Source organism: Eleutherodactylus coqui, chromosome 1 (genome assembly GCF_035609145.1).
Source record: "Eleutherodactylus coqui strain aEleCoq1 chromosome 1, aEleCoq1.hap1, whole genome shotgun sequence".
Taxonomy (NCBI): domain Eukaryota; kingdom Metazoa; phylum Chordata; class Amphibia; order Anura; family Eleutherodactylidae; genus Eleutherodactylus; species Eleutherodactylus coqui.
This window is the reverse complement of record NC_089837.1, coordinates 94,333,751-94,359,042: the sequence shown is the minus strand read 5'-3', so window position 1 is coordinate 94,359,042 and position 25,292 is coordinate 94,333,751. Positions and strand designations below refer to the sequence as shown.

Genomic DNA, 25,292 nt, shown 5'->3' with positions numbered 1-25,292 from the left:
CAAGACAACACCCCCCAGAGACCCCCATACCCAGAAGCGGGTAACTCTGATTAAGGGCTCACACGACTATAGAGTCACCCCTAAAACCTGGACACTCTGACCCACAGAGCAGACCCTAAGCAGGACACTACCTGTAACAAAAAACTGCAAGAAATCTCACACTCAAGCGCATATTTGAGTTCATCCGGGGGCGGAGCCTGGACGCCGAGCGCAATGGCTGCTTGAAAGCTGCGCTCCTTCTAACGGGCACCCACGGCACCTTATAGCTGCTACCAGCCGACACAGAAATGGGGAAGACAAGTAAGGAGAAGAGTGCAGACCTCCAGTGCACTCCTCGTCCGGCCAAAACACAAGCCGACATGCAGAGATTCTTCAGGGAACGGACTGCCCGCTCCCCGCGGCCCCTGCCTAAGATGGCGCCGGCACGAGCGCTCACTCCCGCTCCTGACCACGAGGAAGAAGAAGACCAAATCTCTGAGGAAGAAGATGGTGAGTCCGTCTCCAGGAGCTTCATGAAGAATTTAATCTCTCATGCCCTGCGTCCTATCAGCTCTGACTTGGCTGAGATCAAGGAAGAGTTGAAACAGCTAGGTCACAGGGTGGAAGACCTGGAAGCATCATCTGTGGCCATGACTTCTCACTCGCTGCAATTGGAACAATCCTTAAAGGAACAGCACCTACATTTAAACAGATCTCTCCTGCTTCAAGAGGATCTTGAAAATAGGAATAGACGCAATAACCTGCGTTTTAAAGGTATTCCTGAGTCCTATGCAAACGATTGCCTAGAGAAAATCGCCAAAGCCATTTTTGGAGATTTACTGGGGGAAGAAAGAGCGACTCCTATTTGCATTGAAAGGATCCATCGAGCCCTTAGACCTCCGTCGGGAGCCTCAGAGCTGCCCAGAGATGTCATTTGTAAACTTCTGGCGTTTCCGGATACAGTCGCGGTTCTAAGTGCGGCCAGAACCCATAAAGATCTGAAATTTGAGGGTTCGTCGATTCTGATATTCCAGGACCTAGCGCCTTCCACCTTAGCAAAGCGCCGAGCCCTTCGTCCTTTACTGGAGTTCCTGAGAGCCAGGGAGATCAGGTACACGTGGTTATTCCCATTTGGCATCAGTATTCCCATTAAGGGCAAGAGAATCAACATACGCACCCAAGAAGAGATGCAGAATTTATGGAGCCTTCTAAACATGGAGCCAATCGAACTTCCAAACTGGCAGCCGCTTCCTGAGCTTCCCCGGTTCCAATCTTTAGAGAACCCAGGAGACTGGCTAGTGGCGGGTAATACAAAATCCCCCAAGGGAAAGAAAAAGAAGCCCAAGCAGGACTCGTGAAACCCTAGGTTCGGAGAGTGATCCTCTCCGGTTATTTTCTCCTGCGCTGTTCTAAGTCCGTCGGAGGCGGGCTTTACCTGTTCCTTCACCTAGCTGGTGCCTTCCAGCGGAGGCGGGTTTTCCAGCTCCACTTCGAGTATTTTCTCTTTACCTTTGGAGACTCTTATCACCACTTTAACTTTTGCCCCCACAGTGGTCGGAAATACAGGTTCGGAGCTCCGATAAGGTCCAAGCCGTCGCGGTTTGTTTCTGGAGGTCGGGAGAAAAAGGATGTCTCGTCGCCTTCAGGACTTTGTTCCATATTGCTGGAGTGTCTCTTTGTAGGCTACACGTGCAAGCCGATGTGTAAGAAGAGCGCCAGGCAACATATCTGTCGGTTATGTGTTCAGGTCATTATTGCATAGATTAGGGCAGCGAGCCCGCCCTGATCTTGGATTGGTGTTTTTCTTTTTTCTCTTTTTTTTTTTCTCTCTTCTTCCTAATTTTCATCTCTCCTTCTCCGCTTACTGTGTTTTTTGTTTGAGTCAGTGGGTGCCTGTATCGTCCAGGCCGTAACTAAGACTCTGACCTCCTGCCAGAGCCCTTTGCTCGACGGGATTTCAGTAGACTGCCCTACGAGTGAGCCTGCGTCAGGGAGTCATCGGACCCCCTAGGGCGCACTCATCAAGATTATTTTTGCCAGCAGAGATTCTGCGGTATTGTATTTTGCATCACATTGCTTATTGGTTCATATTAATCCCTTCCCTTTCATATTGTTCCTTCCTTCCCTTCTTTCCTCCCCTCTTTTCCCGCACCCTTTCCCACCCACCTAGTTGAGACACTGCGCTAGGGGGTTTATTTGGAGACACCCTCTCTCACCGTATTTGCGAGTATATTGTTGATTGCTCACGTGTTTTTCTCTCTCAATTTTAGTACAGGTCTATCGTGATGAGTAGTCTGCGTCTCACCACCTTCAACGCCAGGGGTCTAAATTCACCTTCCAAACGCCACAATCTCGAGCTGCTTCTGAGGAGGTATGATACTAAAATTCTCTTCCTCCAAGAGACCCACTTTAAAGGTAACAAAACATTCACCTTGCCGGGGAGATCCTTTCCCAAGGCTTTTCACTGCACTCACCCCTCGTCGGCCTCGAAAGGGGTCTCCATATTTATCCACAGAACGATTAATTTCGTTGAGGAGGCTCAGTTTAGGGACGACGAGGGAAGAGTCCTATTCGTTAAGGGCACACTGAACAATAGAAAATTGACCTTAGCCAACCTCTATACACCTAACTCCGAGCAGATCCCGTGGCTGCTCAAGCAGCTGGAGACTCTGAAGCACTTCAGTGAGGGTCAGATCATACTTGCGGGTGACCTAAATGTTACCCTCAATCCCACCTTAGATTCTTCCTCAGGCCGTTCCCAAATCTCCCAACGTAAATTAAAAAGCTTAGGTAAACGGCTCCAGGAACTAGAACTAGTGGACACCTGGCGCACTTTACACCCCACCATGAAGGATTTCTCCTTTTTCTCCTCCGTGCATGCCACCTTTCAGAGGCTGGACTACGTCTTGGTCTCCTCCTCTCTTCTCCCGTCCCTGATTGGATCGGATATCGACACAATGACGATCTCCGATCACGCCCCGGTACATGCGTCATTGCGACTACCTCACCCAACACCTAAGGAATGGAGATGGTCTCTTAACACTTCCCTCCTTGACCAAATAGAGGACAGAGAATACTTAAGTAAACTCCTAGAAGAGTATTTTTGCTTAAATCCAACTGAAGGGTCGGAGTCCCCGATAGTATGGGAAGCCCATAAGGCTTATATGCGTGGACTACTTATTGCCCTGGGCTCCTGTATCAGGAAGCGTAACCAAAAAACCATTGATGAGAAACTATCAAAGATTGCAAAACTGGAGCTGACTTTGAAACTTTCGCAGGCGAAACAAAATATAGCGGAACTTGCGGCAGCAAGAGCAGACCTGAAACTCCTGCTTAATTCTAAATTTAACAAAAAACAGCTCCATTTTAAGCATAAGATATACGCCCAGGGCAACAGAGGCAGTAAGCTAATGTCAGCATTGATTAAAAAAGCTAAGGTAAGAAACCAGATCAAAGCTATTAAATCCCCCACGGGATCGACTCTGACCACCTCAAAAGATATTGCAGAGGAGTTTCAAAGGTTCTATTCTGACTTCTATAACCTACCAAATACCCATAGCACCCCTCCAGTGGAGAACCCTTCCGCTCAGATTGACAATTTTCTCCAACGACTCAAGATGCCGTCTCTGAACACTGCAGAGGCCTCATCTTTGATTACACGGGTCACACAGGAGGAGGTGGAAGCCTTGATAACCTCTAGTCCCCCCAATAAAAGCCCAGGCCCAGATGGACTCCCGATACAATACTATAAAGCCTTTCTCCCGGTGCTAAAACCAAAACTAACAGCGTTATTCAACGACTTGATGGGGGGGGGGGCATCCCTGCCGCGGCAATCCCAGGAAGCCCATATCACGTTGATTCACAAGGACAATAAGGACCCGGAATTATGTGGGAGTTACCGTCCCATATCTTTGATCAACCAAGATACGAAACTATGGGCCAAATTGTTAGCAAAAAGACTAGAGCCGTATTTGCCCGATCTGATTGACACAGAACAGGCGGGTTTCGTTAAGGGAAGGGAGGGGAGAATTAACTGCCTCAGACTCCTCCATGCGGCTAGATACGCCCAACACTACAAGATACCACTTGCCATAGTAGGTACAGATGCCGAAAAGGCTTTTGATAGGGTCAACTGGCTCTACATGGAGAGAGTTCTGCGTCACTTTGGTCTTCCGGAGCAGTTCACGAAGGCGATTTTCTCGCTCTACGCCTGCCCCCATGCAAGACTCAAAATTAACGAGATCCTCTCCCCTCCCTTCCTCATAAGAAATGGCACTCGGCAGGGATGCCCCCTCTCACCCTCTCTTTTCATTCTCTCCCTTGAACCCCTTCTTCTGAAAGTCAGACAGGACCCAGACGTTAAGGGGCTAAGTGTGGGAGAACAGCAGATATCGTCTGCTGCTTTCGCGGACAATATAGCCTTTTTGGTTACGGATCCCCAGAGAAGCCTTCCCAGATTTTCTGAGCTTCTGGAAGAATTTGGCAAGTTATCGAACTTTAAGATTAATTTTGCGAAATCCACGGTATTGAATGTATCTATACCACTAAAGCAATACAACTTATTAAGAAGTAACTCCCCCTTCTCCTGGTCATTGTCCTACCTGGAATACTTAGGTATTAAATTGTCTAAAAAAGCGGAGGACCTTTATAATACTAATTTCATCCCCCTTATCGCCCAGGTAAAACAACTCCTCAAATCATATGACTTTCCCTTTATCTCTTGGCTAGGGAGAAGGAATGTCATAAAGACGTACATTCTACCCCTAATTTTATACAAGATCAGAATGCTGCCAATTCATCTCCCTACAAGGTTTTTCAAACTAATGTGTTCGGTTTTCTCTTCGTTTGTATGGAGGCAGAGGAGGCCGAGGCTGGTGCATGGTCTGATGACCAGGAGGAGAAAGGAGGGAGGAGTGGATCTCCCCAACCTTTACGAGTACTACTGCGCTTCACAGCTCCGTTACTGGCGGGATCTCTCCCATCCAGGAGGCGACGTTCTACTCACAACGATGGCGACAGGATATAGCAGCTCCCCCCTAACCGAAGTCCTATGGATGCCCAAAGGTGTCCATTACCGGTCCAAAACATTTAGCCCTCTACTCAGAGGTCCCTGTGAGGTATGGGATAAGCACAGAACCGAACTTGCTCCAACTCCTTCCCCCATATTCCCCCTCAATACCATACCTAGAATTCTGAACCCTCAAGCTAACCGGCCCTTGGCTCCAGTATGGAAAAAATTCAAGGCGTTCTCTATAGCTAATTTACAAGCTCTCTCCCACCTGACACCAGCGATGATACCACAGAGTCTCCTCCCTACGGAAACCTTTTCCTTTCTTGAGACTGTCCAAATAACGGGGCTCTGTAGGGAATTTTTTAACGCATTTAAATCAACCAGACCCCTTACCTCGTTCGAGAAGACCTGGTCAGAAAACAAATCCTCCCTTGGAAAGATCTCCGTTATACGTAAGTCTTTCATCTCTCCACATAAATACTATAAACCAGCATATCTTACGTCATGGGAGAAAGAATTAGGTATACGGCTTTCAGAGGAGGAGACCAAGACGATCCTCGATACATCTTTCGGCCTATCGCCATGTGTCCTAGCCCAGGAGGCGCATTACAAACTCTTAGTCAGATGGTATCGAACTCCCCAGTGGCTATTTGATCACAAGCTCTCCTCTCAGGTTTCTTGCTGGAGATGTATGAATGACGCAGGGTCTTACCTGCACATTTGGTGGTCATGCCCGACGTTGTCCCTGTTCTGGCAGGGAGTAGGAAAGATCATTCAGAAAATTGCGCCAGGTGTCCTCCTCTCCCCAGACCTAGTCTTTCTCTGGAGACCTAGTAGTCATTTTCACCCGAAAAGAAACAAACTGGTCGCCCTGCTGGTTGATACTGCCAAATCCCTGATACCTCGCCTATGGCTTCAGAATGTGGCTCCGACGCTAGGTCAATGGAGGGAAAGAGTTGACAATTTGTATTCCTTGGAGGAACTCCACAGCTGGTCAAACAATTCTTATGATAAATTTATCGTGACTTGGGCTCCGTGGCGTGAGGTGAGATCCTTGGCGTTGTGGGATCAGTGATTCGTACCTCTCTTCGCCCCCTCTGGTACAGGTGTTCTATAATGCATCCCCCCCCCCCCCCCTGCCTTTCCCACCGCCTTTTCCTCTCCTCCCTCCCCCCCCCCCTCCTTTCATTATGGGTTATTTGGACTAATCCTTTTTTGTCGCTGTATGACGGTCCGACTGGATTAGGATAACTGTTTTGTTATGCTGAGGCGAGACAATCTAGTCTCTTCTACATACCATTAGCTCAGTTACAGGCGGTGTAGACCGCATCAAGTTGAAAATACTATATACGTCGTGGTAGAACTTACTATTGAGCGCTGACTCGAGTTGGACCCTTAACCTGTGGCCTTCGGGCTTCTATTTGTCCATGTTTTTTGTATCTGTTATCCCTGTATATTTTGTGAAAATCACAATAAAAATCTGATTTAAAAAAAAAAATAATAATAATATTCAGCTTATATAGCAAACCCTAGGACTGTCCTTACCATGCACACTCTACATTCCTCAGACTTGCTCCCTAGTTGCTTACCCTATCTCAAGTATTACGAATTGTATGATCTCTGTTCTCATTTGGCCACTATACAGTATAGCATTGCTTTCTGGGCATTCTGCTACTTATACATATTCACTGTATGGCACTAAACATGTAGCTCTGAATATTGTTCCTATCAGTCACAGTATGTCAGCATTATTTATACACACTACATAAATATACTATATACAGTGCATACAAATATTGATACTATAAAGATTGTACTTTACATTTAAGCTGTCAGCTCAAATAACATTGACATCTACAGTGACCCTATATCAGTGACAGCCATTATGCTTTATAACGGTATTGACCTTAGTGCCAGAAGTGCTAACCAGCCAGAAGTGACAGCCAAGGTAATCCCCTACAGAACAGTCATTGCCTCCATGAAAGCCATAGTACCTGTAGTGACCCAGTACTGGCACTTCTGAGAAATATTAACATCTAAGGGACACTGTGCCACCATATGCATATATTGTACTGTATTTGATATTTTAGCTATATCTCCTGTAAGTCTAATGGGTCTTAGCACTTGGGAAATCTCCTTCTGTAGTCTCTGGTAATTTCTCAAGGAGCCCAGTTATTGTCTCTGCAGCAAAAGTGCCAATCCGTCTGCTGAAATACTGGTGACACACAAGTGGAGCTTGTATTATTCTGTAGCACAGCTATCTCTCATCACTATCCAGGACGTAGATAACCCTACTATATTCGAAGCCCAAAAGTCTACAGAGCTGCAGAAAGACGACAATACACCTTCTACTACCCCATGATGGTCTGACATGCATGTAGGTGATGTGACTACACCTTACAAACAAATTAAGTGAGTCCTGGAGGCTTCTGAGACTTCCATCAAGCTTTTAGCAAGCATCCAATGGACTTTGGGAGTGTCTGTGACATAGAGCATAACATCCCAACCGGCTCTCATTCTCTAATAAAGGAAAGGTACCAATCAATTCCAGTAGCCATGTATCAGCCAGACAAAAAGATGCTTCAAGCGAATGGAGCTAAAGTGATTAGAGAAAGCCATAGCCCATGGGCCACACCTCTGGTTCTGGTCAAAAAGAAAGATGGCAAGATCCAATTTTTTGTGGACTATAGAAAGATCAACAGCATGCATAAAGATTCCTATCACTTTCCACGCTTTGAGGAATCCCTGGAAGCCTTAGGTTCAGTTGCTTACTTCTCCACCTTCAATTTAACAATCGGGTACTGGCAAGTGCCTAAATCATTAGGAGTCCAGGAGAAGACAGCATTTACCACCACAATGGAATTATTTGAGTTAAATTGGGCTCTTATACTCCAACATCCCACACCAAGATGAATAACCACCTGCCAGGCATACCTTGAGGCCAATGGGGTTGCACCTGAATCAGTGTTACAGCTCACAAGATTCATTTTCACACACAATTATTTCTCCTTTGGCAAAGTGATATTCCTGAAACTCACCGAAACTGCCATGGGCAGTAAAATGGCACCGCAATATGCCAACATTTTCATGGAAAAACTGGAGAGTGACTTTCTGGCCTCCCGCTTCAGCAAACCATTGGCCTACTTCCACTACATTGATGACAAAATAATCATTTGGACCAACACTATACAAGAACTAGTAAAATTCCATGAGAAATTCAACGCATTTTACCACACTATAAACCTGACATTTAGCAACTCATACACAGAAATCAACTTTTTGGACGCCACCATATAAATTTCAAAGAACTCAATACAGACATCCCTATACAAAAAAAACCAATTGATTAGCCTGAAAACCTGAGATAGGTCTGTTCTGATCCTAAACACAGCAAAAAATCCATAGTCTGCAGCCAGGCCATCAGATACAACCGGATCTGCTGCAACCTGATAGACAGTGAGGAACATTTAAACCACCTTAAAAGGACATTTTTAAACCAGGGCTACTATTCCCCCTTAATTGATGACTAAATAAGGAAGGAATCGGTTGTATACCTGTAGTAGTGACCTATAATTTACAGCTAGAGGTACTAAGGAAAACTGCAAAGAAACTCCATCATACCCTACACGAGGATGACCATCTAAAAAACATATTCCTGGACCGTCCCCTTCTGTGTTACAGGCAGCCTCCAAATTTGAGGAACCTTATAATCAGGGGTGCATTGTCCTATGACATACAAAAAGGAACTTATGCCTGCAATGTAAGGAGTTACAAGACATACTCACATATGTCGACCACGGACAGGATACAAATCCCTAACATGCAGTATGACTACAAGATCACCGGGACATTCACATGTTCCAAGTCCAATCTTGTGTGCCTGATCCTGTACAGTAAAGGGGTTCTTACATCAGTGGAGATTATGAGATGTGAGAAACCCAGATTAGAGGCAACACGTTGACATTGTGGTGACCCCTTAACATCAATTTAGAGACTATAAACGTTCACTTTCACATTTCTTGTTACTGGACTAATTATTTACTGTCATGCTCATCCCTCTCTGGTATGTATCTAAGTGCTATTAATCACAAAATATCTGTGCCCTCTTATCCTGTCTCTGGTATTTATCTAAGTGGAAATTAAAGGGGTTGTCCCGCGGCAGCAAGTGGGTCTATACACTTCTGTATGGCCATAATAATGCACCTTGTAATATACATTGTGCATTAATTATGAGCCATACAGAAGTTATAAAAAGTTTTATACTTACCTGCTCTGTTGCTGGCGTCCTCGTCTCCATGGTGCCGACTAATTTTCGCCCTCCGATGGCCAAATTAGCCGCGCTTGCGCAGTCCGGGTCTTCTGCTTTCTTCTATGGAGCCTTTCGTGCAGGATGCCGGCTCTGTGTAGCTCCGCCCCGTCACGTGCCGATTCCAGCCAATCAGGAGGCTGGAATCGGCAATGGACCGCACAGAAGAGCTGCGGTCCACGGAAGAAGAGGATCCCGGTGGCCATCTTCACAGGTAAGTATAGAAGTCACCGGAGCGCGGGGATTAAGGTAAGCGCTCCGGTAAGCTTTCTTTAGGTCCCTGCATCGGGGTTGTCTCGCGCCGAACGGGGGGGGGGGGGGTTGAAAAAAAAAAAAAACCCGTTTCGGCGCGGGACAACCCCTTTAAGTTCACCATGTCTGCTCCCCTTCCATGTGATCATGTGTATATGTTTTAATATAAATACGTCTGTAGATTTGTTCCATTAAGCCTGAGGAAGAATCCTGTGTAGGTTCAAAAGATTATTATTTCATCATGTATTTTTGTTAGCCTTTAAAAGGTATCATATTTACAAGATTACTTGGTTTCTCTTACTGAGAACAATCACATTTTGGACTCTGTTATGTCCCTGGAACTTTCCAAAGGTTGATGGAGCACTGCCTAGGCCACAAGAACTTTGAGACTGTCTTGATATACCTGGATGATGAGATATTCTGCTCTAAGTTCCATGAAGATCACCAACAACATCTCCCTGATGTCTTCCAGATTCTGATGCGTCATGGCCTCAAAGTTAAGCCTTCTAAATGCCAACTACTGGAAACTCAACTGCGCTACTTAGGACACATTGTAAGTGCTGAAAGAGTGATGCCTGACCCAGAGAAAACAACTTTAATCAAGAATTGATCTACACCTAGGACAGTAAAAGAGTTCAGAAGTTTCTTGGGATTTGCATGCTATTACAGGCCCTTTATACCTAATTTTGCCCAGATTGCTGAACCACAAGTACTGATATGAAATCATCCAAAAGAGCAATAGAAGAGACAAATCTCTATTAATTTGAAGAAGAAACATGAATTTGCCTTCCAGAAACTCAAGGCAAACTGACCGTGCCACCCATATTTGGCTATATAGACTACAGCAAAGCTTTCCATCTCTAAACAGACGCAAACCTGTAGGGATTAGGAGCAATTCAAAGACAACTGCAAGATGGGAAGGAATGGATAATCACCTTTGCAAACCGATCTTTTAAGGCTGTAGAGCGCAACAATCAAATCTACAGTTCCTTTAAGCTTGAGTTCCTTGCTTTCATACCTGCAGTGACAGATACATTCATTGACCATCTTGCTCATTTGAATACAACTTGCCTGGGAGCTCTAAAACAAAAATGGGCCTCAAGACTTGCAAACTACGATTTCATGGTCAAATATCATACATGGTCAAATATCATGACGGAAAGAACAATGAGAATGCCAATGCCTTGTCCCGCTTGCCAACAGCAATGGATCCTTCACCAGAGAAAGATCTTTGTAAGATGTTGACATGCTTACCTTCTATGCTCAATTTGATCAACAGAATGCAACTAGAACTAAGCCATGGAAGACCTCCACCTCAAAGCCACAAGACTTGAGTTCTGGATCATCTTAGGAGGAAGAACAATGGATTTTTGTTTAAACTCTCAAATAAAATTATTTGCATACTCTAAGACTTCCTAACCAGCGAAAAAGCTCTTGGGAGAATCCGTCGAGGCAATGCAGATCCAGAATTGAGTCAACTGTGGCGACAACAAAAGCGACTCTTTATAAAGAAAGGTCCAATGTATGACAACACCTTAGAGCCCATTAGAGGCAACCACATCCATCAAATTGTCATCCCATGGAGAAATGCAAATATGGTTCTCATCGCCTACCATGGCCAGTCAGGTCATTTGTGTTCAGAAGGCAGAAGCTACCATCCACAGTAGGTTATATTAGATTAGTATGAGAGGAGACAAAGAAAAGTGGTATCAAGAATGTTTCACCTGTGAAACTAGGTGGAAACAGAAAGCTGACAAGAAGGCTCCACTTCATCGCATTGTGAGTGATCGCCCACTCACAATGGTAACTATTGACCATCTCAAAGTAGAACCCAGCAAAACTGGCTATACCTATTTCCTAACCATCATTGATCACTACATTAAATTTGTAGTGGTCACCCCTGTGAAAGATTTGACTACCAAAACTACCGCTGCAGTACTCTGGAAGAATTTTCTGTTCTCTTATGACTGTCCAATGAAGATTTTGAGGATAGCGGTTCTGCCTCAACTTTTCAAGAACTGTGTGCTCTCTATAATTGTCAGAAGCTCAGAACCACAGTTTATCACCCTCTGCGAGAAGATGAATCAGACCATCATGAAGCTGCTGAGGACTATATCACTAAACAAGAGGTCTGAATGGCCAAATCTGCTGCCAGAACTCAACTATGTGTATAACTCTACCATGCACTGCTCAACTAGCAACACACCATACCACCTCTAATTTGGACGCCAAGTTAAAGTACCTGTTAACCTTGCTTTGGGTGTAACGGTGCAAGATGAAATCAACCCTTTGCCTATCACTGACTGGGTGAGTGACCACCAGAGTAATTTACCTGAGCCATAGTGAATTGTGGAAACCAGAATGGAAGAGGCTTGTAAGAGATAACAGCAGGATTTCAACCAGCAGGCTAGAGCTGAACCTTTCCACGTTGGAGACAAAGTATGATGGAAAAACAATCACCAAACTGTCAAGCTGAATACCCATTGGTAAAGACAGCCATGCATCATTACAGCCATTGCATTCCTAGCAAGTGACATCTACTGCATTGAGTAAGATGGCCAGGAACCCAAAGTTGTGCACAGGAATTGACAAAAGCACTGTCTTACAGAACACATTTCTCCTAAGCCAAAAGTCCAAGCCAAAATACCCAAGTATGTGCAACCTTCTGAGCCTGAGTGAGGACAAAAGCCAAGTTTTCCAGTAATGGATCCCGCCAACCCACTATCTTGGTGTTTCGGGCCATGGATGGCCATGCACCTGCAGAAGCCAACATTATGTGATCCTGAACTTCTACCCTCAAGGACTGCTACTCTGAAGCCTGATCCATTCAAGATGAATCCTTACCTTCCAGAGGAAGACGTTCTTGTCAGGCGCTCTGAATGGAGCACCAAAGGATGGCTACCTGCCAGATATTTAGACTAAGTTTGAAATCAAACTGACTTTTAGGGACATCTTGACAACAAACTTTTTGTTCAATGTTGTTCATGTTATTGTGTGAATGAATGATGTAGATACTAAGTGTAATGAACTGAGTGAGGCTTTCTATGTTTCACATTAGTGTGTGATTGAACGGTGGTGTCAAAAAAAGGGTGACATGACTGCAAAGTCAACAATGCTATTATATCCACCAGAAATAATGGAATGGAAACCTTGTCAAATGGAGACCATAATAGTTTCTGTTTGAGTAGTAAAAGTCAATAGTTCTGTTCTGGGTTCCTTATGATTACTGTTTTTGGTGCTACAGATGGAAGCAAGAAATGAAAAACTACAGCATACAAAAATTGGGCCCTTAAAAAGTCTTACAAATAGAATTACATTTACTTCATACCTTTTTTTGCACATGGGAGAGGGAAAGATGCGTGAAAAATTTCAGATACCTGTCTATGTGTTTCATTTCTAATAGTCCCAAAGAAACAATCACTGTAACCCAAAGCAGATAGGCAACGTTACACAATAGTGTGTACATGGTGATTAGATTCCATGCTGATTTAAACATATTTACAGAGTTAAAGGGGTTATTCTGTAATCCAAGATTTTTGTCAAGAGCCAAGTGCTTTCCTAAGATCATAAAATAGAATGCCATATGCGCAAATTAAATCACTATTTACCTCCCTTCTACATATTTACACTCGTTATTTCCTTGGTGTTTTCACCAATTAGTAAACTTGACGTTCCTATTGCTGAGACCATGTGACCAGCATTTCTAACTGGAGACTACAGTTCCCAGAAGCATCCTGCATCTCCTCCTGGCTGTCAGCATCTCCCAACGCAATGTACGCACAAAGCAGACGTGACAATATGTAAGCGTACACATAACAGCCCGATCATAAATAAGATCAGCCGGGATGGCATAAGTCATATGAAAAATATAATAGCACACTATATCCTGATATAAAGTACATAAATATGGAAGGAATTAATATATTGCACACTGCCCAAGTGCAAAAAAATATAGGAAAAAGAATCAATGTACTACAGACTGCCCAGGGAATAGAATAGGCCTTCAGAAAAGATTTACAGTGGAAGGACGCTAGGGGATTAAGGCCTCATGGAATCAGTGGCATAAAAGGGTTAATGGCCTCGGCATGGCTGTGGATGGGTATGGTTGAATGTAAAGGTTTTGGGGTGGTTTTTTAAACTGTTTTGCTAGATCATTCCAGGGTCAACTGGAGCATAAAGAAGTTGCTATCGAAGATGGAAGGCCCTGGTGATGGAGAGTGATTGGGCTAAAGAAAATGGCGGGACCCTATCAGGAGAGAGTGTTCTGGGATGCAGGGACCTAGTAACAGCAGGTGATTTGAGGAGGTGTCAAGCAGGAGAGGATAGGAGTTATTATAAGGAGGTGCTGGATGGTCCAGTTACAGTTTTCCTCACAGCTTTGGTAGTTTGTTCCGCTCGATGATATTGCTATGTTAATGTTTTGTTGTGTGCAGTTTAAATGGGGGTATGTCACCTTTAAGGGATAAAATCCTGTCCTGTTCATTACATACTTCAAGGAATGTATGTAGAAGGAGAGCACAGCTGGCATTGGCACAAACGTTTTTAGAGCCCTCCAGGCTTCTGTAGTTTTTATATGGAATGGGGCTGTTAATGTGTAAACAATCAATTCATACACATCCATTAGTAAGAGAATTGCCTGCAAGAGGATCACAGCAAAAAGCTTGACAACAAACCTTGTATTATGCCGTACCTGACGAAGGATTCTGCCTGCGTCCAAAATGCATAGTTTCTATGTCTGAAAAAATGAAGAATACTTAACCCTTTCTTGTCACACATATGGATATACATGCCCTATCTGAATATGCCCTATGCAATAAGAATGTAAATGGCTGTCCACAACATGTGCCAAACCCTCTCCATATATGGCAGGAATCAGCTTTTTTTTTTACAGCCGACACCCGCCTGCAACAGCCACAATCCGAGATAACACTGATCATGGCTCTTAGCCCCATAAATGCCACTGTTAGTTCTGACAGCAACATTTAAATTTCACCATCATTTGGTAGTTAAATGTTCATTTGGCATTTAAATAGATCGGGATTTAAATGTCCCCAACGGATATGCTACGATAAGATGGGTGCCATTCAGGTGTCATGAACAGCCTCTGGCTGTGGCACATATTTAATAAGAATCTTTTTATTAAATAGTATAATGCAATACCATAGTATTGCATTATACTGTATAAGTGATCAAATGATGATTAACTCTGTAAGAAAAAAAAATACTCAATGGTAGAAATGCACTTTTTTGGTCACTCTTGGCTCATAGAAGAACGCGAATAAAAAGCAATCAAAAAGTCATATGTTGCCCAAAATGCTACCAAAACAAACTACAGGTCTCCCCACAAGAAACAAACCCTCACACAGCTCCATGGACGAAAAAATAAAAAAGTTATGAGGGTAAAAAAATGCCAACAGAAAGATTTTTTTGAAAGTGAGAATATCGAAACTGCAGAATGTCATCTGAACACAGAAGCATCAATGACCCTTGGTCATGAAAAGGGCTAATTATACTCACCTGAGCATTTCATCTTGCATGCGTTGATACTGAGAAGGTACAGGCTCAAAATATGGAAGAATCAGTCTCAAAATGGCCGCTAGATACAAAATGGAGCATTATAAGATGTAAATAAGCTTGTGCGTAGTAAAACAGTAATGCAAAGCAGAAATAAATTTAGAGCAGGAGGTACAGTACAGTGTCTAATGATTTGTTTTTATTCTTCCGAGAAACCAAGTCTGGGTGCCCGCTACAATTGTTATCAGAAGAAGAAGCTCCCCCACGCCTGCAGGTTCGGACAAAGAACTGACTATGTTAACAAGATACTACGGCTGTCTAAATTACAAGGGAGGATCAGACCACGTCGGATAAACAGATATTTTGAAGGACATTTCATAGACTCTCACGTTTTGTGACTGCTGAACAATGCTTGATTCATAATGTTTGTCTAACCCAATGAGATTAACACTGTGACTAATGACCCATTCCTTTCCTGTACAAAAAATATATACAAAGGTAATAAACGTTCAGTATGCCTGCCTTATGCCAGGAGAGAACTAGTATATTTGCCGTGGTTCATCTCCGCGTATCTGAGGAAACCGATAACTGTCTCTGAGTTTAGTTCTTGGTTTCTAAGGTGCACCCAGGTACAATAGAATTTGGAACTCAAGACCTGAAAGGTTATGTGACCGTGCAGCGGTCCTTAACAATACCAGCAGTGGTCTTCTACATCTTTTTCTTGAGGCTTCACCTGGAATTAATCCACAAATGAGAGAACCTTCATTGGCAACCACAAGTATCAAAAATTGTATAACTCACAGTACTTCAGTAATTGAGTACAATACACACCCTTCACTTTCCCAAAAGTATATGTTAGTCCTGCACATGAAGCTCTTGTCCCATTTCTATCTTTACAATTCATGAGATAGACATACAAATGCTCAGCTCATTACAAGAGAGAACAGGCCATGGCTAGTTCACATTTGCTTTCTCATGGAGTAAGCAATTAAGGTCCATATCAAATCACAACAAGCAAGGATCTTGAAAACCATAAGAATGTGTATAGGAATACAACATTTGATGCGATGAACAAGCGGTATCCCTTAAGGACGTAGCCCCTTTTTCAAAAAAAAATTTTTGCCTCCCCACTTTTAAAAATTCATAACTATTTTATTTATCCATCTAAGTAGCTATATGAGAATTTGTTTTTGCAGGACAAGTTTCTTTTCCAATGGTATTATGTAATGTATGATATGTGCTGAAAAACTTTAAATACTTCTAACTGGAATGAAATGGAAAAAAAGCGAAATCCCACCATTTTTAGGGTGGTCTTGTTTCTACGGTGTACACACTGCAGCAAAAATGACATGATAACTCTATAATATGGGTCAGTACGATTATTGTGATACCAAATTTATGTAGATTTTTTTTTGCTGCACTACTTTTAAAAGTTAATTTAATATTTTTCAAAGATATTTTATTTTCTGCCGCCATCTTCTGACAGCCATAACCTTTTTATTTTTCTGTAGACATAGTTTCTGCAGGACTTTCTGTAGTTTCTATTTCAACCAGTTTGCAGTAGATATGACTTTTTGATCGCTTTTTCCCAAAAAAAATTTGTGTAGACGGAGTGACTGAAAAAGTGTGTAGGCACACATACACATGGAACATAATTACACAACTATGTTTGTCTACTGACATATTTTTAGAGGTAAAAGTTTTAAAAACTTTTCCATTAATAGAAATCTAATTTTATCTTTGTTCTTTGTGTCTTTTGTATCCACAGAACTGCTGGCAGCCTGCACATTCCATTCCTGCAAGCTCTAAAGATCAAGTGCTGGTCGAGGATTGTCATCTATATTTCTCAGCATTTATCTCGTTGTTCCTTTCCATAAAAATGGATTCTTCTATATTGACGCTCTTGCCACGAATCCGTTTCCTCTTTCAATAAATAAATTGAGATTTTCTTTTAGGCCGCCTGCAGACGGCCGGTCAGATGCGGCTGCGAGACCCAACCAGAGCCTCTGCAGAGAGCAGTGTGGCACTCACCTGCTCCCGCGGCTCTAGATCTTTCATGTGCCGGCAGCCGGGCAGCCGGCGCATGCGCAGACCGGAGCCGGCAGCCGGGGAGTGACATTTCTGTGCGGGGCTCTGCGAACCCCGCACAGAAATAGAGCATGCCGCGATTTGTTTTCTGCGCGTAATTTCGCACAGACAAAACAAGGCCATCTGCATAGGATTTCGTTTTCTAAAGCAATCCTATGGCAGCTTCCACGGGCGGATATTCTGAGGGAAATCCCGCCGCGGAATTTCTACCCGTTGGCAGGGTGCCTTACAAAATGTTGTTTGTTCATCTCTTACGTCGCCATCATTTTCATACACTGTAATCAGTTCAATGTACAAATCTCAGGAAAATAGAAATTAAAGGGAACTAAGTTATGGTGCTGTACTGGAAGATGGCGAGGAGTCAAAGGATGCATTCTTTTTATACTCACCTGCTCCCTTGTTCCCGGCGGTCACCTTTTGAAGATCAAACTCTTTTCAGACCACTGTATGCCCACTCTCCCATAGAGGTCTATGGGAGTATGCATAAACAGAGATCTGAAAAGTGTCTGATTTCCAATCAGCACGTGATTAGAGATGAGCGAGCACCAAAATGCTCAGGTGCTCGTTACTCGGGACGAAATTTTCGCGATGCTCGAGGGTTCGTTTCGAATAACGAACCCCATTGAAGTCAATGGGCGACCCAAGCATTTTTGTATATCGCCGATGCTCGCTAAGGTTTCCATTTGTGAAAATCTGGGCAATTCAAGAAAGTGATGGGAACGACACAGCAACGGATACGGCAGGCGAGGGGCTACATGTTGGGCTGCATCTCAAGTTCCCAGGTCCCACTATTAAGCCACAATAGCGGCAAGAGAGGGCCCCCCCCCCCCCCGCCCCTCCCAACAATTTTTACTACTGAAAAGCCCTCATTAGCAAGCATTCCTAAGCTAAGCACCACACTACCTCCAACAAAGCACAATCACTGCCTGCATGACACTCCGCTGCCACTTCTCCTGGGTTACATGCTGCCCCCCCCCACCCGCATGACCCAGTGTCCACAGCACACACCAAAGTGTCCCTGCGCAGCCTTCAGCTGCCCTCATGCCACACCACCCTCATGTCTATTTAGAAGTGCGTCTGCCATGAGGAGGAACCGCAGGCACACACTGCAGAGGGTTGGCACGGCTAGGCAGCGACCCTCTTTAAAAGGGGCAGGACGATAGCCCACAATGCTGTACAGAAGCAGTGAGAAATATAATCCTGTGCCACTGCCATCAGGAGCTGCACACGTGGGCATAGCAATGGGGAACCTATGTGCCACACACTATTCATTCTGTCAAGGTGTCTGCATGCCCCAGTCAGACCGCGTTTTTTTATAAATAGTCACAGGCAGGTACAACTTTGCAATGGGAATTCCGTGTGGACCCACAGCATGGGTGGCTCCCTGGAACCCACCGGCGGTACATAAATATATCCTATTGCAGTGCCCTGGACAGCAAAGCTAATGTCAGGTTTAATGCAGGTGGGCTTCGGCCCACACTGCATGCCTCAGTCAGACTGGGGTTCTTTAGAAGTGAACACATGCAGTTACAACTCCGTGTGGACCGACAGCATGGGTGGGTGCCAGGAAGCCACCGGCGGTACATAAATATATCCCATTGCAGTGCCCAGCACAGCTGATGTAACGTCAGCTTTAATGCAGGTGGGCTAAAAATTACTAGGATTACACTGTAGGCGAGGGCCCAAAAAAAATTGGTGTACCAACAGTACTAATGTACCCCAGAAAAATTGCATATGCCCAACCAAGAGGGCAGGTGAAACCCATTATTCGCTTGGTTAATGTGGCTTAATTTGTAATTAGGCATGTAGGCAGCCAAGTTAAAATAAAAATTGGTTCAGGTGCAAGTTTCAACGCTTTAATGAGCATTGAAACGTATAAACATTGTTTACAAAAATTATATGACTGAGCCTTGTGGGCCAAGAAAAATTGCACGTTCGGCGTGATTACGTGAGGTTTCAGGAGGAGGAGGATGAATATAATACACAGATTGATGAAGCTAAAAGGTCCCCGTTTTTGATGGTGATAGAGAGCGATGCTTCCATCCGCGGGTGCAGCCTACGTATTGTTTAGGTATCGCTGCTGTCCGCTGGTGGAGAAGAGAAGTCTGGGGAAATCCAGGCTTTGTTCATCTTGATGAGTGTAAGCCTGTCGGCACTGTCGGTTGACAGGCGGGTACGCTTATCCGTGATGATTCCCCCAGCCGCACTAAACACCCTCTCTGACAAGACGCTAGCCGCAGGACAAGCAAGCACCTCCAGGGCATACAGCGCGAGTTCAGGCCACGTCTCCAGCTTCGACACCCAGTAGTTGTAGGGGGCAGAGGCGTCACCGAGGACGGTCGTGCGATCGGCTACGTACTCCCTCACCATCCTTTTACAGTGCTCCCGCCGACTCAGCCTTGACTGGGGAGCGGTGATACAGTCTTGCTGGGGAGCCAGAAAGCTGGCAAAGGCCTTGGAGAGTGTTCCCCTGCCTGCGCTGTACATGCTGCCTGATCTCCGCGCCTCCCCTGCTACCTGGCCCTCGGAACTGCGCCTTCTGCCACTAGCGCTGTCGGATGGGAATGTTACCATCAGTTTGTCAGCCAGGGTCCTGTGGTATGGCATCACTCTCGAACCCCTTTCCTCTTCGGGTATGAGAGTGGAAAGGTTCTCCTTATACCATGGGTCGAGCAGTGTGTACACCCAGTAATCCGTAGTGGCCAGAATGCGTGTAACGCGAGGATCACGAGAAAGGCATCCTAACATGAAGTCAGCCATGTGTGCCAGGGTACCTGTACGCAACACATGGCTGTCCTCACTAGGAAGATCACTTTCAGGATCCTCCTCCTCCTCCTCCTCAGGCCATACATGCTGAAAGGATAGCAGGCAAGCAGCATGGGTACCCTCAGCAGTGGGCCAAGCTGTCTCTTCCCCCTCCTCCTCATGCTCCTCCACCTCCTCCTCCTCAACGCGCTGAGATATAGACATGAGGGTGCTCTGACTATCCAGCGACATACTGTCTTCCCCCGCCTCCGTTTCCGAGCGCAAAGCGTCTGCCTTTATGCTTTGCAGGGAACTTCTCAAGAGGCATAGCAGAGGAATGGTGACGCTAATGATTGCAGCATCCCCGCTCACCATCTGGGTAGACTCCTCAAAGTTTCCAAGGACCTGGCAAATGGCTGCCAACCAGGCCCACTCCTCTGTAAAGAATTGAGGAGTCTGACTCCCACTACGCCGCCCATGTTGGAGTTGGTATTCCACTATAGCTCTACGCTGCTCATAGAGTCTAGCCAACATGTGGAGCGTAGAGTTCCACCGTGTGGGCACGTCGCACAGCAGTCGGTGCACTGGCAGATTAAACCGATGTTGCAGGGTCCGCAGGGTGGCAGCGTCCGTCTTGGACTTGCGGAAATGTGCGCTGACCCGGCGCAACTTTCCGAGCAGGTCTGACAAGTGTGAGTAGCTTTTCAGAAAGGGCTGAAGCACCAAATTAAAGACATGGGCCAGGCATGGCACGTGCGTGAGGCTGCCGAGCTGCAGAGCCGCCACCAGGTTACGGCAGTTGTCACACACGACCATGCCCGGTTGGAGGCTCAGCGGCGAAAGCCAGCGATCGGTCTGCTATGTCAGACCCTGCAGCAGTTCGTGGGCCGTGTGCCTCTTCTCTCCTAAGCTGAGTAGTTTCAGCACGGCCTGCTGACGCTTGCCCACCGCTGTGCTGCCACGCCGCGCGACACCGACAGCTGGCGACGTGCTGCTGCTGCTGACACATCTTGATTGCGAGACAGAGGTTGCGTTGGAGGAGGAGGGTGGTTTAGTGGAGGAAGCATACACCGCCGCAGATACCAGCACCGAGCTGGGGCCCGCAATTCTGGGGGTGGGTAGGACGTGAGCGGTCCCAGGCTCTGACTCTGTCCCAGCCTCCACTAAATTCACCCAATGTGCCGTCAGGGAGATATAGTGGCCCTGCCGCCTGTGCTTGTCCACGTGTCTGTTGTTAAGTGGACCTTGGCAGTAACTGCGTTGGTGAGGGCGCGTACAATGTTGCAGGAGACGTGGTCGTGCAGGGCTGGGACGGCACATCGGGAAAAATAGTGGCGACTGGGAACTGTCGGTGTTGGTATCTGCGGCGGTGTATGCTTCCTCCACTAAACCACCCTCCTCCTCCTCCTCCAACGCAACCTCTGTCTCGCAATCAAGATGTGTCAGCAGCAGCACGTCGCCAGCAGTCGGTGTCGCGCGGCACGGCAGCACAGCGGTGGGCAAGCGTCAGCTGGCCGTGCTAAAACTACTCAGCTTAGGAGAGAAGAGGCACACGGCCCACGAACTGCTGCAGGGTCTGACAGAGCAGACCGACCGCTGGCTTGCGCCGCTGAGCCTCCAACCGGGCATGGTCGTGTGTGACAACAGCTGTGACCTGGTGGCGGCTCTGCAGCTCGGCAGCCTCATGCACGTGCCATGCCTGGCCCACGTCTTTAATTTGGTGGTTCAGCGCTTTCTGAAAAGCTACCCACGCTTGTCAGACCTGCTCGGAAAGGTGCGCCGGCTCTGTGCACATTTCCGCAAGTCCCACATGGACGCTGCCACCCTGCAGACCCTGCAACATCGGTTTCATCTGCCAGTGCACCGACTGATGTGCGACGTGCCCACACGGTGGAACTCTACGTTCCACATGTTGGCCAGGCTCTATGAGCAGCGTAGAGCTATAGTGGAATACCAACTCCAACATGGGCGGCGCAGTGGGAGTCAGTCTCCTCAATTCTTTACAGAAGAGTGGGCCTGGTTGGCAGACATCTGCCAGGTCCTTGGAAACTTTGAGGAGTCTACCCAGATGGTGAGCGGGGATGCTGCAATCATTAGCGTCACCATTCCTCTGCTATGCCTCTTGAGAAGTTCCCTGCAAAGCATAAAGGCAGACGCTTTGCGCTCGGAAACGGAGGCGGGGGAAGACAGTATGTCGCTGGATAGTCAGAGCACCCTCATGTCTATATCTCAGCGCGTTGAGGAGGAGAAGGTGGAGGAGCATGAGGAGGAGGGGGAAGAGACAGCTTGGCCCACTGCTGAGGGTACCCATGCTGCTTGCCTGTCATCCTTTCAGCGTGTATGGCCTGAGGAGGAGGAGGAGGAGGAGAAGGAAGATCCTGAAAGTGATCTTCCTAGTGAGGACAGCCATGTGTTGCGTACAGGTACCCTGGCACACCTGGCTGACTTCATGTTAGGATGCCTTTCTCGTGACCCTCGCGTTACACGCATTCTGGCCACTACGGATTACTGGGTGTACACACTGCTCGACCCACGGTATAAGGAGAACCTTTCCACTCTCATACCCGAAGAAGAAAGGGGTTTGAGAGTGATGCTATACCACAGGACCCTAGCGGACAAACTGATGGTAACATTCCCATCCGACAGCGCTAGTGGCCGAAGGCGCAGTTCCGAGGGCCAGGTAGCAGGGGAGGCGCGGAGATCAGGCAGCATGTACAGCACAGGCAGGGGAACACTCTATAAGGCCTTTGACAGCTTTCTGGCTCCCCAGTAAGACTGTGTCACCGCTCCCCAGTCAAGGCTGAGTCGGCGGGAGCACTGTAAAAGGATGGTGAGGGAGTACGTAGCCGATCGCACGACCGTCCTCCGTGACGCCTCTGCCCCCTACAACTACTGGGTGTCGAAGCTGGACACGTAGCCTGAACTCGCACTGTATGCCCTGGAGATGCTTGCTTGTCCTGCGGCTAGCATCTTGTCAGAGAGGGTGTTTAGTGCGGCTGGGGGAATCATCATGGATAAGCGTACCCGCCTGTCAACCGACAGTACCGACAGGCTTACACTCATCAAGATGAACAAAGCCTGGATTTCCCCAGACTTCTCCTCTCCACCAGCGGACCGCAGCGATACCTAAACAATACGTAGGCTGCACCCGTGGATGGAAGCATTGTTCTCTATCACCATCGAAAACGTAGACCTTTTAGCTTCATCAATCTGTGTATAATATTCATCCTCCTCCTCCTGCTCCTCCTCCTGAAACCTCACGTAATCACGCAGAACGGGCAATTTTTCTTAGGCCCACAAGGCTCAGTCATATAATTTTTGTAAACAATTTTTATACGTTTCAATGCTCATTAAAGCGTTGAGGGCTCATGTCCACGGGCAAAATGTGATTTAAAATCCGCAGCGGATCTCCCGCGCGCGGATCCGCACCCCATAGGGATGCATTGACCACCCGCGGGTAGATAAATACCCGCGGATCGTCAATAAAAGGCATTTAAAAAAAAATGGAGCATGAAAAAATCTGGACCATGCTCCATTTTCATGCGGGTCTCCCGCGGGGACGGCTCCCGCGGGCTTCTATTGAAGCCTATGGAAGCCGTCCGGATCCGCGGGAGACCTAAAATAGGAATTAAAAGCATTTACTCACCCGCAGCGGACCGCGAAGCTCTGCTCTTCCGCGGGGCAGGAGGGACCCGCTGCAGATTCTCCATGTAGAATCTGCAGCGGATCTGATTTTCCCCATGGACATGAGGCCTGAAACTTGCACCTGAACCAATTTTTATTTTAACTGGGCTGCCTCCAGGCCTAGTTACAAATTAAGCCACATTAACTAAAGCGATTAATGGGTTTCACCTGCCCTCTTGGTTGGGCATGGGCAATTTTTCTGACGTACATTAGTACTGTTGGTACACCAATTTTTGGGGGCCCTCGCCTACAGTGTAATCCAATTAATTTTTGGCCCACCTGCATTACAGCTGACGTTACATCAGCTGTGCTGGGCACTACATTGGGATATATTTATGTACCGCTGGTGGCTTCCTGGCACCCACCCATGCTGTCGGTCCACATGGACTTCCCATTAGGGAGATGTACGTGCCTGTGTATACTTATAAAAAACTCGAGCCTGACTGGGGCATGCAGTTTGGGCCGAAGCCCACCTGTATTTAATCAGACGTTAGCTCTGCGGTCCAGGGCACTGCAATGGGATATATTTTGGTACCGCCAGTGGGTTCCAGGGAGCCACCCATGCTATCGGTCCACACGGACTTTACATTAGGGAGTTGTACCTGCCTGTGTCTATGTATTAAAAACCCCGGTCTGACTCGGGCATTCAGTGTGGGCCGAAGCCCACCTACATTAAACCTGACGTTAGCTTTGGTGTCCATGGCACTGCAATGGGATATATTTATGTACCGCCGGTGGCTTCCTGGGACCCACCCATGCTGTCGGTCCACATGGAGTTGTAACTGCATGTGTCCATTTCTAAAGAACCCCAGTCTGACTGGGGCATGCAGTGTGGGCCGAAGCCCACCTGCATTAAACATGACATTACCTCAGCTGTGCTGGGCACTACAAGGGGATATATTTATGTACCGCCGGTGGCTTCCTGGCACCCACCCATGCTGTCGGTCCACAGGGACTTCACAATAGGGAGTTGTACCTGCCTGTGTCTATGAATTAAAAACCCCGGTCAGGTTGGGGCATGTAGTGTGGGCCGAAGCCCACCTGCATTTAATCTGACGTTAGCTCTGCTGTCCAGGGCACTGCAATGGGATACATTTATGTACAGCCGGTGGGTTCCAGGGAGCCACCCATGCTGTGGGTGCACACGGAATTCCCATTGCGGAGTTGTACCTGCCTGTGACTATTTATAAAAAAACGCGGTCTGACTGGGGCATGCAGACACCTTGACAGAATGAATAGTGTGTGGCACATAGGTTCCCCATTGCTATGCCCACGTGTGCAGCTCCTGATGGAGGTGGCACAGGATTGGATTTCTCATTGCTTCTGTACAGCATTGTGGGCTATCGCCCCTTTTAAAGAGGGTCGCTGCCTATCCGTGCCAACCCTCTGCAGTGTGTGCCTGCGGTTCCTCCTCATGGCAGACGCACTTATAAATAGACATGAGGGTGGTGTGGCATGAGGGCAGCTGAAGGCTGCGCAGGGACAATTTGGTGTGCGCTGTGGACACTGGGTCGTGCAGGGGGGTTGGGCAGCATGTAACCCAGGAGAAGTGGCAGCGGAGTATCATGCAGGCAGTGATTGTGCTTTGTTGGAGTTAGTGTGGTGCTTAGCTAAGGTATGCCTTGCTAATGAGGGTTTTTCAGAAGTAAAAAATTGTTGGGGGGGGGGTCCACTCTTGCCGCTATTGGGGCTTAATAGTGGGACCTGGTAACT

General features: G+C 46.7%; 1 protein-coding gene across 2 annotated transcripts in view; it reads left to right on the top strand.

Moving 5' to 3' along the window:
* The window catches only part of LOC136622626 (saxiphilin-like), a 261,639-nt gene that overhangs the window by 96,756 nt on the left and 139,591 nt on the right, over positions 1–25,292 (top strand). The gene's annotated exons all lie outside the window — the stretch shown is intronic.